General features: G+C 26.9%; 1 protein-coding gene across 1 annotated transcript in view; it reads right to left on the reverse strand.

Moving 5' to 3' along the window:
- The window catches only part of LOC100572326 (dopamine receptor 2), a 147,835-nt gene extending 139,989 nt beyond the window's left edge, over positions 1-7,846 (reverse strand). The window contains exon 1 of the mRNA XM_008180155.3: positions 7,221-7,846. The gene's annotated coding sequence lies outside the window, so the exon portion shown is untranslated. The remainder of the gene's footprint in view (positions 1-7,220) is intronic.
- Positions 7,847-14,411: the final 6,565 nt, after the last annotated feature.

Raw genomic sequence — 14,411 nt, forward strand, 5'->3', positions numbered from 1 at the left:
AAAAACACACATCATTGTAAAATCAATACATTCATCACTTCGTTCAGAATCTAAAAGTGTATGTGATAGTTGACGATATACTTTTCCTTTACAGCTTGAAAGTAGTAATATGCTTAATATATAATAAGTAATAACTAATAATTTAATAATTTTGACTGTTATGTATATGATAATGGGACAAACGTAGATAAAGCGTACAGATAAATGTATTTAAAAAAACTTACAGCTTTTTGTGTTCTTTGCACTGTTCATAGCCTTGGCGAAATTTATCATCCATACCAACGGCTATTAATTTCTTAGGGTAGGTACCTACTTCATTTCGAAAGCTAGTTCCTAAACCTAAGTAAAAAGCACGAAGCCCAGAGTTTAATCGCAGTCCCCCCCCCCCCCCCCCCGGTTGGCCCTGCAGAGGCTTGTGTGATTGACACGTGTATTCTACTCAAATTGTAACAGTAGAAAAACAGTGTGACTCGACCAAATTCGTCGGTGTGAGTCAATAATTGATTCGGTATCAGAATAATATATTAAGTAAATTAAAAAAAAAATAATAAATAAACATCAATGAAATGTTTCCCGCATTGTTTGTTTAATTACGTGCATATTGTTGTGTGTGCATTATATTATGTTTAATATAATTGTTGTGTATTAATCTATGGACAATTTTAGAATTAATTTTTTTGAACTTATTCACAGATGTCAAAATACAAAATCATAGCTTTCAACAAAATACGCAACAATCAGAAGTGGTAAAGATAATAACTAGTAATATTAAAGTTCCCAAAATGTATAGAAGTATTTTTTAGTTATAGTTTGATTGAAATTATCTTTACACATAGGTAGAACGTTTTAAAACTATTATACCGATGTGTACACTAAAGATTTAATTTAAAAACTCTTTAAAAATTGAAATCTTAGCGTGCAAAATGTTGAATTGTGTTTCATAAACTATTTGTAAGTGTTGAAAATAGATTATACTTAAGATTAAGAAAAGTTTATACAACATCGGTAAAATTTTTAATATTTTTAACGTAACGCAAAGCTTTTGAAACTACCCAATTATAAATCATAGCAGTGCACTTTCTACCAATAAAACAAACAAAAAGTAAAATGCCTCAATAAATATAACAAACATTCATACATTTTAAGATTAAATAAAAGTTATTCGGTTATGTCTGTACTAACTTTATGTAATAATCTAAATTAATTTAACAGTGCATCAGTTAACAAAAGGGGTTATCTTTGGTATATTATTTGTTTCTCCGGAAACTTTGTGGGGTATTGTAAAATAAAATATTTAAGTTTTTATTAATTAATTAAAACCAAAATTTATTTAAAATACATCCATAGTGTATTGGATGATAGCATAGGTAATAACAAAAATAGTTATTATTAACTTAAAAATTTTAAATATCTAACTTAATTAACTTTAATTAATTTAATATATCAATGTTGAAATTAATTCACAACAGTTCAAGTAACGTCTAATTTAAATAATTTATATTTTTTAAATATGAAAATCAATCAAAATTTTATATGTATACCGTTTTGTATAACCATTTTGTTGCCATATACACTACTTTGTTAATTTTCTTAATTCATTTTATGGGAAAAATAAAATTGTGATTGATTATTTCATATACTTACTACCATAACTACCATGAAAATTAGCTAATAGTCCTATAGGTACACAGTTTGTACTCTATTTATCACTTACATACAAACATTTAGAATTTGAGTGGAACGATGAATGTATTTCTTTTACACGTAAGGCTGTTATTTTTTCTTTTATGTGTCTAATGACACTTTTCATGTTGGGGATGGTAGTTTCTTGGAGCAAACTAGTTATTACTTTGGGAAGTCAAAAGTAAAAAATATCCAGTACTTTTCAAAATAAATACGAAAAACATACAAAAAAAAAAAAGAAAAATACAAAAATACGAAAAATGAAAATATATTATCATCATATTCTATAATATATACCAATTTTTGACAAAATCGTTGAATTTTTTTTGTTACATAAAAATATATAACTATTGATTCTTGAAAAGTTGACCAAATATTTATGTCATTATATTTTAGACGTGATCAAATTTTAAAAATATTTTGGGCTTATTTTAGCTATTTATCGGTATTTGAAATTTGAGGTTTTATGTTGACACGATAATATTTTTTCATTTCGAAATCTTGAACATTTTGAAAGACCGAGAATATAGTATTCATAAATATGTAAAATTTTTAGTTACATTTTGTATTAGGTATATCACCTAGCATTTATAGTTTAAAATCTAACAAAAACCCTAAGGCCAACAAATATTTGCAAATTATTTTGTTAAAAATTCATTAATATTTTAATTTTTATACGTAATTATTAAAAATATAATAAAGATTCTTCAAAAAGCGTTTTTACTAGAATTAAAATACAAAGCTAGCGTAAAACCCACATCAGTTTTTTATGAGAATTTAAAGTTAAAGTTTTGATGAAATTGGATATTCAAATGTATAAGGATATACCAAATTTAAATTGTCATAACATTTGATACGCATTCTAACGTAGGTATGATAACGAATTATCCTAAAACGATTTTTTTTGTAATACAAAAATATGAATTTTAGGCGGAGTATATTTTAAACAATCCACTAATACGCTTATATATTATCATTTCTACACTCACTGACATTTTGAAAATATTATTATTTAAAGTCAAAAAGTTTGAAAATATAATATTAAGTTCCTCATAAGTTGTACTTATGGTAATTTAAAAATATTGAATAAACTATTTTCTAATAAGTATTTAAAGTTCAATTTTTTTCAAAACTAGATATTTAAATCAAGAATCACGCTTATAGTTATTATCGGTTGTTCTTCAAACATTTTAAAGAAAATTTTAAAATTATTTTGTATATTTTCAAAATTCATAAAATTATCCATTTAAATATCTTAGGGTTGAAAATTTAATTCAAGGTTCTTGATAAGTTTTCAACAGTAATTTTATCTGAATTATATTACCTCCAATTTTAAACTTCAATATATGTACTTTATATTCTATAGGTAGAATCCATTTTGAATCGTTTAAAAGTTGAAATCGAATTTGTACTAAATATAGGTAGTGAATCTGTGAATCAGTATAGAAACTGGCAAGATACCTACTATAGGTGCCCATTAAAAAATATCAAGAACATTTGGAACTGTAATAAATAATATATTTATTTTTAGGTTGAAGTATTCAAAATATTGCAACTCGATTTAATTTATATAAGTTGTAGCACAAAAGCATTTACAGTTTTATAACAAAATAATAGAGTAAAAAAAATAGGTACTCTACCATTAGGTTTTTTTTTTGTATAATGTATCTTATAAAATTAATAATATTTAAATATATATTATCTATATTCAATTGGAGATATAATAAAATACATTTCTAATAAAATGTTTATTATTTGGGTGATACACGTTTTGCATATTAACTTATTTTTCGTCTAATGTTTTTCACTCTTGGGGTAAAGAAGAAATATATTTTAATTTTATTTATTTAGGTATTTTCCATTATACTACATAATAATATTGTACGAATATAGTGCTTAGATTTAGGACACTAATTAATGTACCATCTAAATAATCCTTAAAAGTTAAAACGCTTATGTGCACTTCAAATAATATGTAATTAAAGTCGTATTAAATACTGAATATTTTAATAGTTTTAAATTATTTATTTAATTTACAAAACTGAGTATGCGGGATAGACGATAAGTATAATACTTGTGAGAAAATGTGCACGTGATCGAGTAACACCGTGGGTATCGTCGTCTTTATATTAAAAAAAAGTATAACACACCAATACATATATTATATAGCCTATAGATAGTTTAGATGAGGAAAAGAATAATATTTACAATATATAATATAATAACAAGCTAATTTATTTACGTTATGGAATATTATTCTTTATAGTTCACATCATGATATTATTATTATTTAACGAGAAAAACAATAAAACAATTATAAAAAAAAAAAAAAAAATGAACGTGCTTGAAAAAATAAAAACCTATAAAAATGGTAATTATATTATTTTGTGTTGATTTGAGAGGAAGTACTGTCTTTCATTTTAATTACAAGCGATAAAATATTTCAAACAAAGTTTTCTGTAAGAGATAAATTAATAAATTATCATATTATTTTTATATACATGAATTGAATATGAATACATTTGAATTATTTATATAAATTATCCAAATTAAATTATTATTGTATTGAGTTTATACAGGTGATTTGATTATGGATTATTTTAAAATTATTAAAATTTGTAATTTCCAGTAATATTTAATATTACATTTTGTGATTTACTTTATTTTATGACAAATTTTAAATAATAATAAGACAATTGTATATACACAAAAAAGCTAATTTAAGAGTTTATTATATCTATAACTATACATAATTGCATAATATTACAAACTGTTTACGTTTTTAACATTTCTATTAAAGTAAAATGTATTTATATATACATACATATCTAAACGTTAATTACGTATTAAGCTACCACACATTAAAAAAAAATGAATTGAGCACGATACATAAAATATATGTCAGCTTTTAACTGTGTAAACCTTACCAAGATTTTGATCATCTTGAAGCTAGCAAAAAATAACCCTATTAAACTTTACCTCCTATCTATTTAAGGGTTTTTTGGAATACATTAAATTTGCATCTCAACTCTAACTAAGTAACGACCGTTCTTGTATAATTTTTTTAGTTTCTGGTTACTCTGAATGTAATTTGTTTTATTTATTAATAAACCTCAAACCGCATTTAAGCCTTTTTTCAAAATTAAACTCCAAAACCGATTCTAGCACTTTTGATGTATTGTCCATTTGTCCACCAATAGATTATTGACACGTATCTGGATTATTTTACACATGAACTACTAGAGTCATACTATTTACTTTTAAAATCTTTTTGACACTTATAAAACAAATATTACACTTACCGGAACAAAAATTTCATGTGAACTTCATAAAGTCATACTAAATACAACTATATTAACAATTATTATAAAATATTATTATTTTCCATTCAACTGATACAATTTCTTTTATTACTAAACAAAAAACATTTTTTTTTTTTTTTTTTTTTTATCGAATTATTATATTAAAACTATACAGTATAATATAGATATGACTTTTTTACGTTATGTAAGCATTTAAGCAATATTTTTATTTGATTTGATTATACATAAGCTATTTATAACTAAAAATGTTGAAATATATTTCAGTTAGTACCTACATACAGTTTACAAAGTGCATACACATTGATTTAAACACTTGTTGATTCATATTAATTTAAGAGTAAGTTAGACTTAACTGTTATTTATTAGAATATAAATTGTTTTATTCATTTTATGTTGGGTAAATACTTAATGGTAATGAATGTTATTATTAAGTGTGCATATTATATGCATTGTTCAATTTCAAAAAGCCACCGATTGAATATTTTGATATTACATTTTCTTGTTAACAACATTAATTTAAATATAAATACAAAATATTATTGGTATACTATTTTATTTTCTAATAGTAATAATAATATAACGAATTTGATAAAAATGTAATCCAATATTTAAACAGCACGTATATTGAGCGTTGTATAAAATGATACAAATATTTGTTTAATATACCTATTTTATGTTAAACGCGTCTAATAAAAATGTTTATTGTCTGCAGTGAATTAAACCGTTTAACGGTGTTTGCTATATTTTTGGCGTGAGGTAAATAACATTATAATTCCCGCCCGATAAAGAAGTGCATTATCGTTCACCAACATCGCTTGTTGGGATATTATTTTCTGATTCATTGTCATGATGCTTTTTAATGACAGATAAAATATTTCTAATTTATTAATAATGAAACAATTAATACACAAAGCAAATCACTATATTTACTCTAATTGAATAAAATGGCTACAATACGTTAATGATGTTCAATCAAACAACCAACAAAAAATTTAACACGATACAGTATTATAATATAATTTTAATATGCGTTATATACTTAAAAAGGAAAATTTTATTGTAAAAAATATAAACCTTTTTTGGATAGAAGTGGATGATTGAAAATTACCGAGTTAATGTTAATTTTTCACGTATGCGTAGGTGATAAATTATAATAATAAATAGTTGTACTGTCGACTGTTACGACTCTGCAGATAGCGATGTGAATACATACAACTCAAAATGGCTTTTGCTAAATGGTCTTCGGAATGCGATAAAATATCTGATCGACATATTATTATGTCATTATCGATACCCATGGATGGTGTAATCTTGTCGAGTTTATCGTCGCACATACTCGCGTTTCCCTACAATATATAACGTTAAACTCTCCTTTATTTTTATACTAGTTTGAATAAACGTTTTGGAAAATAAATAATTCAACTTTCAAAATAATATCTCGAATTAACTCAATAGTAAATTATAGATAACTACATAGTCTATCTTGGAAAATGCATTAGCGATAAAAATTAAGTTTTTTATTAATTTCAAGTATTAGTCACAAACAAATACTACGAATGGTTATAATCCCAATTTACTATAATTCAAAAATAGACTAATAAGACCAATAAGAAAAAAATCATTCTTGAAAACAAACAGTGTTATGATGAGGGTGCACAGTGGCGTACCATAACTTAGCCCACAAATGAGAAAAACAATGTTTACCCATTAAACACAGTGGATTCCGCCTAATGTGGGCACCGGTTAATTAATATAGTCAGCCACGTAATGTGGGGAAAATGGTCTGGTCCCAATTTCAATGTATACTAACTAACTAACTTCGGTTTATATGGGAAACCGTTTAATGTGGGCAAATGAGTTTGGTCCCAACGTGTCCACATTAAGCAGAATCCAATGTAATATTATAAAAGAAAAACTTAATATTTAAAAACCAAATTTAACCAACTCTAAAAAAAACCCTCGTAACTGCAAGATGATTTAGCACGTGATCGATTCGACTTGCCACTGGCATCTAAATAGTATGAAGTAAAACTATGAAGTAAAACTATGAAGTAAAACAAATTTTCAAAATTAATCTTAGATTGGGCTATAGTATGTCAAAAATACTAAATATTTTTTTTGAAAACAATTTTGGGTTTGAAACACAAAATCTCGTTTGTATACGCCGTGCTCGCATGATATATTATACAATATTATAATACAATATGTACTCACACACACGTGTGCCTATATTATACAATAATAATATTTTTCGTCGTTTCCGCCGTCGCCTCCGTCACCGCTGTCGCCACCAAAAACGAAATCGCCGCATACTATTTTACACACATACACGAGTGGGCACCGTAACACACTCTTACGCGTCAATATACTATATATATCGGGACGGGTAAGTATACGCATCTAATCGGCCGTGGACCCCGAGCCACCGCCATCACCGCTACGCGTCATGACTCGCGCGAGACCAGTGAGACCACACGATGTGACCGCCGCGTGTGTGGTTAGGCGCGAAACCGTCACCGAACGCGATGTGCTCCGCTCGCACCGGGACGAGTATGAAAACGAGCGTGACTCGCGCGGCCCGAGAGCGCACTGCGCCGAGACCGAGCTTGTCGCTCGCGCTTTAGGGCCGACCGAAATCGTCGTCGTCGTCGTCGTCGACGTCGGCCGCAGCGGTGGCGGCGGCGGCGAAATAATAAAACTGTAACGATGATGCCGTCGTTTTGAGGGTGCCGATGTGTGTTTTCGAATTTGTAGTTTATGGCCCAGACGACAAGCCGAGAAATCGAGTTGCTCGATTTTTTAATTTTTTTTTTACTTAATCGAATTCACAGTTATGTTGTTTTTTTATTTTATTGAATTCACATTTACATTGTTTTTTTTTTTTTTTTGGGGGGGGGGGGGGTTGAGAGCGATTTGGGTTCCGTATTGAGGTTGGTTTTTTTTTTATAGTATTAAGCAATCAAATATGTTGACATTTCTTTCATGTATCTTAAAAAATATATTTGCATATAAAAAAAAACTGGGGAATTAAGTCTACTCTATGGTAAGTTTTGAGGGTCGTAATTTAATAGGTCACTGCTAAATTTGAATTAAATCATAAATCTTTGTATAGTGAAGTAGTGTTATGAAAACGACTATGAGGGGTCCACCCGGTTATATTTTGAGGTATATTTACTATTGTCTATTTGCTTATAATACATAGCACTATTTTACACAGCAAACAATAAAATAGATCTCAGTGTTATTAACTTATAACTATTAAGTAGATACCAACTGAATATCGTCAACCCACATTACTAAAATATTTTATTATATAGTTTTAATATTATAATGTTGCTGCCTAGTAATTTATTACACTATTATAGTAATATGGCAGCTGAATTGATTTTTGCAGAATATATTGAATGTAGGTACTATATATTATTAATTATTATAATAATATTATACATTTATATCATATATTATTGTTATTACTTTTTGAGTCAATACCGACTTACCATAGAACGGTGGAATAGGTTTGTGGTACATAAAAGGCAGTGACTTAAAATTAATTTAAATATTTGAAAACGCCATTGTTTATAGAAATGAATTTAATAATATACGTGGAAATTTCAAGACCCCGTGAATAGTATTTTTGAATTACAACAAAATAACTAAAATCCTTATTCCTTAATTAAAAATACAATTTAGTCAAGATTTTAAATTCAATAAAGTTATATGCCTGTAAAAAATAATTGGTTGTGTATTTTGAATATTCATTAAAAGATATAAAAAAAAACATGGAAAACATTGTTTCACATTTTCAAATATTAGCTATACAAATTGAAAATATTTGAACATTTTTTTTTCTTCTAACTACTTAAAGTACAAACTACATCCAAAAGGTGAGAGGGGTCAGAAAAAGACACATTACAAAAGCATAATATTTGGGTAAATAATCGCTCCGCTCAAAATCTAAAATCGTGTTTTACTCGAATGTTTCGTCGATACTTAGTATTCAACTAAGTTAAAATTGTTTATTGATGATATTATGTTATTATTACCAGGATTCTTGTATGGGTATGGCTATCGAATGCATATTAGTAGAATAGTATATTATTATCGAAAATATACCTAGTCATTAATGTTCCTGTTACTGATTAGTGGCTTTTTTTTATAATCCACTATAATAGAATTTATGTAGGGAAATGGGAAATTTGACCGAGAGAGTGATGGGGACAAAAATTCAAAGATTGTCGGGTTTATTTATTTATTTTGGGTCCCAAACCACCAACATAAAGCGTATTCAATAAATTCATAAAATGATCGGTGAAAAATTTCAAACGCTACTGGTACATTTTAATAATCTAAGTGGTCAAAATACTTAATATTTTATTTGCGGTAAATTAAAAATCTGAAGACTGGGTCGCATATAATTTCGATTTATTACATGAGATTTCTTCGTAATTCCTTTCACCAATCAATCTTATAATATTATTATGAGTTTCCTTTGCAAAGGGAAAACATATTTTATTCCCTTATAGGATAAAATGCATATTATATTATACGTCATACAATATATAGTGTATATTATGATCATTGATCGCATAAACGTTTTTATTGTTTATTTACGAATCTTAAATAGGGCATGAAAAAAATACCATTAGGTAGGTTATATACACATGAATACGAGCAACGGAATAAGTTAATTAAGCACTTTTTGATTTATTATCACACTATCAAGCTACACGATATTTAAAAAAAAAAACAGTCACAATTTATAATATTCAATTATCAACAAATGTCCACTCGTATACAACATTCAACCTCATATTAAAACAAAAAATGCATCGCCCGTCTATTTTCCGTATACTATTATATATTTATATCATTACCATTATTATGATAAATATAAAAACTATATTAAACAGAAAACTTAATTTAAGTAGGATAAATTTATAAGCTTTCAAATTTATAATGGCTGATAATAAAATTAGTAGTAAATTTACACATGACTATAATTTAATTAAATACTTATAATGGTTCATAAGAAAATAATATGATTGCACTATTAAACAAGGATAAGTCATTGAGATCTGGACATAATTATAAATAAAATCGAAAAATTATTAAAGACGTGACAAACCGTTGTACAATAAATTCCTCTATTCAAAATATTGATAATACATTTTGTAAAAAACTACACACTCCAATTAAATTAAAATAAATATCAAATTTCTTTAGTGATATCATTATGAATGCAGCACAATACATCTACAACCATATAAAATATACAAGAAAAATTAATACTGATATATAATATTATAGAGTCTATATTAAGTATCAGTATTAATAGTATTTTATAGACAATATACAGATACTAAGTAACTAAAACAACTAACCTGAATAAAATTTTACTTATGTTACAATTAATGCTACACAATTTCAACAAATTTGGAATTAAAGGAATGGCTTATAATTTATAAAGTTCATATTTAAAAAATAAAAACGACACTTTCGAATAAACGATGAATTAAGTGAAGAAACTTACATAATACATAATATACATAATATTATATAAGCCAAATAAATAATTAATTAAATTTACACATGGACAACTATAGTTTGCTATGCAAGCCAGTAGGTGACACAGTACTTGTACATTCATTTATTGTATCAATATCACATGTACATGATTTTTCAAAACAAAAGTAAGTACAGTGGCAGATATATTTTTGTAGCCATGCTGACGGTTACGGCAATAAGTGTCAAATGCATGGGAATTAGTGCATACTACACACTCAGGTTAGGTTATCACTACCTGAAAAATATATTACATTACTGGGTAGTGGGTACCCAATTAGATTAAGATATCTTTTTTTCTAGATAGGACGAACTGGTACGCTACTGCCTGTAGGTACACGTACTTTATCTTTTATGCTATCGTGGACCCAACTTATACGTGGACGGTGAGACAAGTACAATTGTCCGTAGGTAAAAAGCGTTGTTTTCATGAACCATTTCATTCGATTGGAATAATAATTATTCCGGAACCCACTGCTCTTGATCAACATACAAAACGTAACACTGTTTGAAAAAATTTGCGACCTTCGTAAGGCAAGGATTGTCTCTCACATGTAAGGAACTGTATACTCTAAGCTATGTATAAAAATATATATATTTAAAGTTTCACGTATTATTTTCGTATGCATAAAACCTTTCTGATTCATCTTAATATTTGTATATGATGACATTATACTTCTAAAATATACGCCCGTGATTTATGTTATAACATGATTTTATGAAAAATGAATTCTGTTGCAATTTTTTATTTTCCAAAAATATCCATAAATAATATATATAGCACTGGTTAAAACAGAAATTGATGTGATCACAGCGCAATCTTTAGTGTTACAGCAATTTCAGTGGTACACTTCTAAAAATGTCTATAAGAATAAATTTATAGAAGCTGAGTTAGCCTCTTTATTCTAGACTTCTTAGTTATTTTGGCCCTTCTAGATTAAACAGTGAGTCTTGATACCAACATACTACTACTCAATATCGATAATATTGTTTGTATTGATAAAATAACGTTATCTGTATTATTAAATTAATATTAAGTACCATCTAAATTATATTCTGAACTATAATTATAGTACTTATATACAGTATATACTATATTGTATATAAATACAAAATACTTAAATACCTATCCAATACTTGTTAGTACCCACTAGGTACCACTCACCACAACATTTTAACTGTGAGATAACAATAGCCCTTTAAAAAAAAAATACTAACCTCTACGAAATGGTCTTAATCTGAGATTAAGAGATTATTTTTAAGTATTTCTGATATGCATTATTAGGTACATAAATTATGTTATTATGTAATCTAATTGTTTTAACTAATAAATGTTTAATGAAAAATAAAACCAGTCGAATAGCGTACTAAGTGCTTTCCTAAATTCAAATTATTAATAAGACATTATTTTCCACAAAATTTTCTACTTTTATTGAATATTATTAAATTTTTATAGACCTCATTATTATACTTGATTTAATTAAGTTTTTTTATTATTACTTTATATTATTAAATTATTGTTGTTATTACTTCATTCTAACTCTGTTTATTTATTTGTTATACTATTGGTAGCTTTTTTTATATTTTATGATCCATTTTCATTAATTGAGAAATAATATTTCTTATGTAAATATATTAATTATATTATAATAATACACATGTCATGAGCCATATACTATATTTATTCTGAATACATCGATTTGAGTGGTTTAATTGTACACAAAGAGGGTAGTTATTAGTTATCATCAAATCCATTAGGATGTTCTTTAGGTGTAAAAAAGTCATTGTGATAGTCATACAAAAATATTTAATCCAATCAACGTATATTTGACAAAAAAAGAATCGGGTAGGAAATCACATAGTGTATTTTATAATAATATGGTTCCCAATTATTTTTATGAGGTTAAAACTTTATGTTATTATTGATTTAAGTTATTTTGAATACACTTGCATATTAATAAACCGTTACTAATACTTAGTATGTATAATGCAACTATGAAATTTAAATGATTCAATATCTAATAAATATAAACATGATGGTAATAATATTGTATTGGATTAGTGATTATTAATATACAATATATTATTGAGTAGGTATGTATAGGATTTACAGTAGCCAGTAGGTATATACAAGATAACATGTAGGTACCTAATATGATTATTATATATCTATTGTATATATTATATTTTTGTGACCCACTGACTCATGATACTTTGACTTTGAAATTATTATTATATTCTAAAAAAAAAATATTGAACAACTATCACCTGCAAAAGCACGGGTCCAGAGAAAATATCTGAGGGGGGCTAATATTAGTATAATCTTAATGTAATAAATCAATTAATGATTATGTATTAAATAACAAAATCGAAACGTCATTTCATATTGTCACATTTTCCAAAACAATCAATTATTAGGTCAATATTTATGTACATTTCCTTATAAAAATTGGATAAATAATATGTCTGGGGGCCTGGGCTCCCTGGATCAGTTCCTGCACTTGTATGTCACAATTTGATTAAAAACGTTGTATTAATTGATACGTGTTAAAATACTGTTGCATACAACCCAGGAAATAAATACAATTTTGAATTTCTTCTGTTTTGTTATTAATTTATGTTTATATATGTGTATCATATATTCTTATGGTGTATTCGTAGGTAGTGTATAAAGACTTAAGAGTGCCTATATATATAAATATTAAAGCGGGTGTTGGGCATGAGAAAATTAATTGTTCACACCGGATACAAAAATACATCAACGTGTAATTGTGTCCAAAAGAAGAAGAATAAGTAGAACAAAGAGTAAAAGAAACGGAAGCTGCTGAAAAACGACAACGAAAACTAGATGGAAAGAATGGGAGAGTCTCGATGCGCCTCGATGAAGCAATTTCCTGCAAGTCTTAACATGTGGTTCTTTTCAATTTAATAAAGACCATGGCATAATAATATTATGTATTCAGTTAGTTAGTCGGTAAGTTGTGCATTACAAATTATAATATTAGGCTCGTCCGCACATTATTGCACCGAAACGGACGTCCGACCGCTGGATGATAATATAACCATTGCTTGCGGCTACAACATTACGTGCCGGTTAAACGCGCATTCAAGTTTTGAATAACGCTTTCGTTTATATTATCTATTTCAATCTAACCATTTAAAAATGTACGTTCAAAACAAATTTTGTATTTTAAAAATCATTCTGTGCTAGTTATAAATGTAGGTAAGTACTATTATATTCATCAATAAAAAAAAGTTCAACTCTAAGTGTAATATTGTCAATCGATGAATAATTATAAATATTATTCAGCATAGGTATCTATTTACTATTACAGCTGCATGAGAATAAACAAATAACTATTGAAAAAAAAACATGTTGTAACGTTATGTCATATTTTGTCAATCGATTATCTTTAGAACAATTTAATAAAACAACAACAATTTTGCAGCCAAAAATATTCAATTCTAAAATTTTATTTATTTTTATGTTAGAGATAAAATGACTTAAGTTACTTTTTTACCACAGGGAAATCATTCAAGAATCATCTGTACTTCGAGTTAAAAGAATAAAGTTCCTGTGTTAGACCTAGTCAACTTTTCTCAAATACGCCGGTTGTAAATTATTCGTATTTCAGTTGCTGAGTGAATTTTTGTTGTTGATTGTCTTGTCAACAAATAATATTTCATATGCGGTTTAAAAATTTAACGAAATTCTGTGTTGTATTTTTATGAATACATTTTGAAATTGGAAACTGATTTAACTATGATATAAAATACGTCACATTTCATATGTGCGTACTAAATTAATGTACACTTTATGCAGTGTTTATAATAATATATATT

Source organism: Acyrthosiphon pisum, chromosome A1 (assembly GCF_005508785.2).
Source record: "Acyrthosiphon pisum isolate AL4f chromosome A1, pea_aphid_22Mar2018_4r6ur, whole genome shotgun sequence".
Taxonomy (NCBI): domain Eukaryota; kingdom Metazoa; phylum Arthropoda; class Insecta; order Hemiptera; family Aphididae; genus Acyrthosiphon; species Acyrthosiphon pisum.